This window comes from Chelonoidis abingdonii, chromosome 1 (genome assembly GCF_003597395.2).
Source record: "Chelonoidis abingdonii isolate Lonesome George chromosome 1, CheloAbing_2.0, whole genome shotgun sequence".
NCBI classification, from domain to species: domain Eukaryota; kingdom Metazoa; phylum Chordata; order Testudines; family Testudinidae; genus Chelonoidis; species Chelonoidis abingdonii.
Genome location: NC_133769.1, coordinates 315,761,596 through 315,769,246, shown reverse-complemented (window position 1 = coordinate 315,769,246; position 7,651 = coordinate 315,761,596). Strand labels below are relative to the sequence as shown.

Genomic DNA, 7,651 nt, shown 5'->3' with positions numbered 1-7,651 from the left:
AAAAGAGAGAAAGATGAGAGTGGTATTTTGCCTCTTCGATGACTAGTGGTTTGTGTAAGTGTGTCTAGAGTTAGATATATGATCTTCCTATCGCTCTTAATCTCTCATTTCTTCACACATAATCCTGTGTCCATTCCTTTGGATTTACTTGCCAGTGCCTGGAGAATCGCTGTGAAAGGTGTGCCCTGGAACAGCAGAAGAAGCAGGGGAAGGAGAAATGGGTGTGAGGACCTAGGGATGTCGTTGCGTTTATGATGGGGAAAGGATCTTTGTCCTGTGAGTTTTTTGCTCTTGAAGAGAATGGGATTAATGTACTGGTTTTTCTCTCTGTTCTCTCGTCAGTCCTTCAGCAGCCTGGAGCACCTGGATGGAACAGGCAGATTAACTGTCATTCATCACACAGAAAGCTGGTGCTGGATCATGTTGGTTTTCTGGCAGGGTCACAGTGGAGCGAACTGCCTCGACTTCAGTAGCAAATGGCATGAATATTTGTTCCTGTGCTGATACCGCACTGTCCGAAAAAATCTGAGCACTAAGGACTCTTGGACGTGAGCAGCGCTGCATGCGAGCCCAATGGAACTGACCATCGCCACGCTTGGTCTGCTTCAGCCCAGATTCCAGGTGAGAAGTGATGGCTGTGGGTGGGGCTGGAATCAAAGCAGGACGACTTAAAAGGAGATTTTCTTTTTATTCTGATGCTCTAGGCTGACAGGAGGATGCAGCGATCTAAGGTGATCTAGCAGACGATACGCTGCCCTGAAGATTTATTCAGAATCTTGCTCGAGTTTGTGGAACAACGCTCAAATTCTCAATAACTAGAAAACAGTGATGTGTCTTATTTCTACATGGTCAGTTTGGACCTTATCGAAGGATCAAATGCTCTGTGTCCACAGGGCAGCCTAGCTCTAATTTCAGATTCTTTCTCCATACTCTCCAATATATTCAGAGGCTCAGCAAACGCTATTTGTGTGCTTTTAGGCAAAACAATGTTGATTTGAGTGGGAGGTCAACTCGTGCAAGACAAAGTCTGAGCGAGCGCAGCACTTTCCAGGCTTTCCAGGCCATGCTGTGAGCAGAGCTGCATCTGTTTTGCTCATTCAGAGATAATCAAGCCAAATAAAGTGGCATGAGGATATCCTGGGTCTTTTTTCGCTCTTATTGACTTGGATAATATTGTAACTCCATAGTACAGCCGCACATTTTGGGTCTATCCTGGCACTCCACCCCCACTCTGTGCTGGCGCAGTAAAAACCCACAACAGGGGATAGGACTACGCCTTTCACACGGCTTTACAGTCAAAGTGAAAGACAAACTGAGACATGAAGATTATTCTCCATCTGAGTGTAATCTGCCGAGCAAGGAACATCAAAGAGAAAATTGGTCAGCAATGAGAGAGGCTGTGGAGTCGTTATACAGTATAGAAAGGCCAAGACCTTTTAACTGCGGAGGTAATGACTCCAGCCATTCTCTAGGTTGGTCTGATTACATGTAAGCTGTAAACACTCTGCCTATTGGTTTGAATCCAGCTCAGATTGGTAGGATCAAAAGTGTATACCTCTAAACATCTGAACCTGTATAAAATAGCAGTGTGCACGATGTCATGCTGAAATCCAGTGGTCAGGTGCCATGAAGCTCGACAAAAAAAACCTGCACAACATAGACAAGGTGGGCAATAGGTGGCTCTCACCTTGGCAGTCGCTACAAAGGGGATAGAGGAAGCGTATATGGAGTTATTTGAGAGTTGGCTTGAGTTATGGGAGGCATCTCTGGGCATCAGAGGAGGGGATGGGGAAGTTGCCCTGCTTGCTGCCATTTCTGCGTACTCTGGGGACACCGTTTGAACAACAATAGGATTCAGTCTAATTCTTATGAGAAGCATGAATTGCAATTCTGGAATTTCTCACTAGCGAAATTCAAACACGACAAAAGACTATCAGCATGAGGCAACCTACTCATGACAGGAATCGGAGGAACAAGTGAACTAAGGAAACTATAAATAATATACGTTCCGTGGAATTGCGTTCCTCTAGTAGGTATTCTTAAGCAGCTTTATCCCTTGCAATCGAGCTAGGTGCAAACGGAAAAAAAGGAGTAAGAGCTAGCTGTGAGATGAGGTACGGGCCAATAACAATGTGGTCTTGTCGACATACTGCACAGTGGGTATTGTTCAAATTTATTCTGCATTGCAATCCCTACCCGGAAATTGGAGAATGTCTCATCCTTCATTCAGGAGCGACAGTCACCAGTGTGCTGAAAGGAATCCATCTGAAACACTTAGAGGAAAAAAGGTGAATCGTAAGCATCTCAGCATGGATTCCACAGGGTAACATCATGGCCTTGACCCAACCTGTTGCTTTCTATGATGAGATGACTGGACTTGTGGATGGGGGCAGCTGTTAGATGTGTTAATACCTTGACTTAGTAAGGGGTTTTGACACAGTTTCCCAAGCAATTCTCATCAGCAAACTAGGAAGTTGGGTTGGCAGGAATGGAAACTGGGTGAAGTGGATAGAAAACTCGGCTGAATCACGGGTCAAGCCGGCGTAGGTATCAATGGCACACTCCTAGTTGGGCAACCAGTCAAGTTTTTTGGTGTGCAGCCCCAGGAGTTCTGTCTTAGGGCCCGGTTCATTCCTATGTCTTCATTAATGACTGATGATGGGAATAGTTGCACATTAAGTAAATTTTGCCAGATGACACCGAAGTTGGGGGAGTGGTGGGGAGCAAGCTGGAGGGCAGGGGATGGATTCAGGGGAGACTTAGACAAATTGGAGAAGTGGGCGCACATCCAAGAAACCTCATTGAAGTTCACAAGGAAATAGTGCAAAGTCTTCCCTGCACTTAGGAACAGAAAAGACCCCCATGCACTGTTTACAGGCTGGGACTGTGAATTGGCTAAGTAGCAGTGGCTGAAGAAAAGGATTTGGGGTTACGCGTAGATGAAAGTTTGGAACAATGGAGCTATACATGGTGGGGCAATGTGGAGTAGGGACCATCTTTGGTTAATGACCAAAACGAAGAAAACTGGGGCAGTGATATTATAGCATATACTGGGAGCTGTATTAGTAGAGAGTGTTTGCCAGCAGAATGAAGGGGTAAATGTGATTATTCCCCCTTTCGGCACTGGTTGAGGCCGCCCATCTGGAATATTGTGTCCAGTTTTGGCGCCACAAACAAAAAACTTACAAAAAAAGCGTGGGAACATTTGGAGAGATCGCAGCGGAGAGGGGCAACAAAAATGATTAGAGGACTAGAGCACAATTGATTATGAAGAGAAAGGAAAAAACACCCCCTACTGAAGGAATGGCTTATTTAGCCTTGCCAAAAGAGAAGAACTTATTTTTTTCCTAAGGGGGGATTTGATAGAACCAGTTCAACTACTTGAAGGCTGCTCCAGGAGGAGGGAGCTAGGCTGTTTCAGTGGGTGTCTGACGGAGGACAGAACAAGGAGCAATGGTTTTAAAGGTTGCAGTTGCGGAAAGTGAGGCTGGATATTGAAAAACCTTTCTGACTAGGAGGTGGTGAATTAATTGGAATGGTTACCTAGGGAGGTGGTAGAATCCTCCATCTCTTTAGAGAGATATTTAAGGTCTGGCTAGACAGGCACCCTGTCCTTTTTCCCTTTCTTAAAGATAGGTACTATATTTGCTTTCTTCCAGTCCTCTGGGACCTCTCCTGTTCGCCATGAATTTTCAAAGATAATGGTCAACGGCTCTGCAATCACATCAGCTAACTCGCTCAGCACCCTCGGATGCAGTTCGTCCGGTCCCATGACACTGTATTTTTTTCACCTAGCACTGACATCACAGTCTCTCAGATCACAGTGTCTGGGGAAGATTTCACCCTGGAGAAGGACCAAATGTCTGAAATGAAATCCAGGAAAGACTACAGCTATGCTAATTGCAAGAGGCAATTGTCTGAGGAACAGCTAAGCACCACTAATACTGCCTTAGTAAGGGCATATGATCTCTGGCAGTTAAGATAACACACAGATTTGTGGTCCATGATGGCCTTCTCTCTGATCCTGGAGAATCAAATAATAGGAGAATCAAACAACAGCAAGCCCAGAAATACCTTCAAAAATTCACCTTTAGCTAGCAAGAAGATACTGCCCATTCATCCCAGATGAGATCCTGGGTCAGGAGCAAAAGAGACTGAGGTGCTGGACTGAGACCAAGGTTAGAGGGGGAGGCTATAATAGGAAGGGAGCCCAGAGTCAGAGGGAAACCCAGCCAAAGAGAAGGAAAAGATGGAGGTCTCTGGTGCTAAGGTATCAGACAGAAGGAATGAACAGAACTTCTGTCTTCTGAATGGTAGACTATTAATATTAGGATTCTGATTACATGGGTTTCCCCACATTTTTAATTTAGCTAAGTATTTGTATAAATTATTTGCCCTTTCTTAATTATTGTAAATACTAGGGCAAAATCTTTCATGACTTATTGCTTGAAAATAAAGATAAGTTCAAAGGCCTCAGATTTCCAGGCAGATACTCAGCTGTATAAGCTAGTCAAAATGACCAAGAGCCATGAGTGGTACTAGGGCCACTATGAGATCTGCCCCCATGGCTACCTGGCTTCAAGTCTGTGATAGCTTTTCAGATCAAATCAGATGAGCACACTCTGGCTATGTTACCGTGGCACTTTCGTTGTTAAAACTTTTGTCGCTCAGGAGTGTGAAAAAAAAACACACTCCTGAATGACAAACAGTTTTAATGATGAAAAGCACCAGTGAGGACAGCACTTCATCAGCGGGAGACAAAGCTACCACCCTTTGTTGGAGGTGGTTTTATTTTGTCATCAGGAGAGCTCTCTCCCAGCGACAAAGAGTGGCTACACTGCATTGTAAGATGTGTAGTGTAGACATAGCCTCTGCTGTTAGTTCAGCTCTTGGACCCAACCACATTTGGGAGCAATTTGAAAACGCTGGGAGAGTGGGAAGCAAGTGTGTGGTGAATGTCTGGCCTTTATTCTCTAAAAGTTTCCCTTGGTTCTAGTACTAGAATAGTTCAATTGATAATAACTACCGGAGCACTGTGTAGACAATACTTAAGGCAGCTGTGACCATTTTAAACACTGGGTCGTTTAACCCTGCTTAGAGGAGGTAGGCCTATAGAGCTCAGTGCCAGCACCCTGTCTGCCTTAGTACTCCCATCACCGCTGCTACTGACAAAGCTGAACTGATGCAGTTGAGCTGGAGCTAGTGTAGACCAGGCCTGTGGGGGAAGGGCCTGTCTGTGGCCTAGTTCAATACTGTCTAAGCTGGGATCCTATATTCAATTGGAATGAAGAAACAGAAAAGATAGTTCACTGAAATGAGAAAAGAAGTGACAGACAGTAAAATCTCTCCCCATGCAAAGATCACTTGTCACACTTCCCTCCTAATACATATAAGAACACTGGCTCAAGCAATAGCAGCTATTTTTAAAAATGAGGCATCTACAATTTGGTGCTAAGAAGAATTAGAGAATTAAAATCTGAGACTGCTCCAATCATCATGCCCAAGAGTCAAACCAATATTTCCCAGTCTATTTGGTGCAAGCAGTCTCTGCTCATCACTTATAATTCTCTTGTCAGCAAAATATGGATTTTTGCAGGGATCTGAGGTGTAATTGAAACTGTTTTTCAATGGAAAATTGGATTTTCAGCTAAATTCAGTTTTTCGTTAAAAGAATCTGCGCTCCATGGAAAATTTCAACTTTTCATCAAAAACTCAAACATGCAAAATCCAATATGTTTTCACATTTTTGTCTGAAAACTTCAAAATCGAAATGCCACCACAGTGCCTCATGGATGTTGTAGTTCTGGTGCCTCAAGTCCCCATTCTCCTCTATGGGCTTGGCTATCCAGCCACACTATATCTCCCATGATGCACTGTGGCAAGGGACTCCACGGGCACTATGACTTCAGCAAGAGGGTAGACCCATGACTCATCATGGGAGATATACTCCACTTAGGAGCCCAGCCCATGGAGGAGAATGGGTACATGATACACCCACATGACAATTCCCATGGGGCACTGCAGCAGCATTCTGAATCAAAACTTTCAGTTTCTGGCAGAAAATTTTCAGGTTTTGATTGTTCACTGAAAAGTCAAAACATTTTCTGTGAAAAAAAAATTGTTTTTCCAGGCAGCTCTAGAGATTATGGTAAAGTCACCACGTAAATGATGAGCTGTTTGCCATTCCCATCTTCCCCATATTTCTGCATTCCTCCAACTCCCCCCTTGCCCTCTGTAGCTCAGTTCAGATTTACATCTCCAGCTGAACCATTCCTGAGATCTCATTATGAGGTTCAGCTTGAAAGTGAAGTGAATTGCTTCACAGCCAGCATCTTGCTGCACTGCTAGCTTCTCCTTAGAAACCCTGAGTCAGCAGGTCCAATCCTAGGATTAATTCTAGATCTGGGTCTTACATATTGTAGCACAGTTCTTTGCCTTTCCACCACAGGACTTTGCTTCCTATGCCAACTGTAATGTCACAAGTAATCCAATGTAGTTTAACTAGCCTTTTAAGTTTCCCTCAGAGATTATTTAGATTTCATGTGAATTTTTAAGATGTAATAAGCAAAAATCTTTGGTCCGTCTGGTTTTATGTATGTACTGTATATTTTAAAATGAAAATGTCCAGCATGGTTACAGGGTAACAGTATGTAGGCCTGAGGCGTCAGATGGTTAGAAAGCCATATTCATGTGTGTACAGTTGTAATTCACTATCACCACACAGCAGTTCAAAGTAGCAGGCTGGTACTAATTACTGTGCTCTTAATGACTTCATCCATCAAACCATAACATGTTCTATAATTATACAGCGCAGCCATATGACAACCAAATGCCAGCCACTATTTCACAGGAGACAGTTACACAGCAAAATTCCCCATTAACTGCAAGCAGAAAACTTATTACTTAGATTCTGTTACTTTCTATAAGACAAAGTGGAGCCAAGACATTTAGTTTTTAAAAAGGGAGTGGACTATTACAGTAACTTTTGCATCTGAAAGTCACAGAGGCTTTTTTCACTGAATAATCAACACTTTTTATACTGAGTTGGATGGAGCAGCACTTCAAAATTTGAAAGCCAACATTCAAGCCCCTTCAGAAGAAATATATTGAAGGCCTGATGGAACCTTCATTCTCAGCCACTAAATGCGAGCAGTGCTGAGAAGCGCTTTTTCAGTGAGGTCCCGTCAAAACTCCACTCTGAACTTTAGAGTCCAAAAGATGGGGTACCAGCATGAATTCCTCTAAGCTTAATTACCAGCTTAGATCTGATAGGCTGCCACCACCCAAAAGTATAGTATTTTGGGACACTTCTGACTCCCCAGTCCTTCCCTGGGGACCACAAGACCCAAACCCCTTGAGTCTCACAACAAAGGGGAATAAACCATCCCCCCCCCACACTTTTCTTCATCCCAGATCTTTCCCTCTGTGGGTACATCAGGAGATCACTGTGATTCAAACTCCTTGAATCTTAAAACAGATAGGAATGTCCCTTCCCCCCTCCCCTTTTCCCCTCACCCAGAGGCAATACAGATTCAAGCTCCGTGAATCTAAAACAAAGAGGAAATTCAGCTTTCCCCCCCTCCTCTCTCTCCCTTCTCCCACCAATTCCCTGGTGAGTACAGACTCAGTTCATTTGAGCCTTAACAAGGGG

General features: G+C 43.9%; 1 long non-coding RNA gene across 1 annotated transcript in view; it reads right to left on the bottom strand.

Moving 5' to 3' along the window:
• LOC142046105 (uncharacterized) overlaps positions 1-7,651 on the bottom strand; it is a 131,441-nt gene that overhangs the window by 8,750 nt on the left and 115,040 nt on the right. The window lies entirely within an intron of this gene.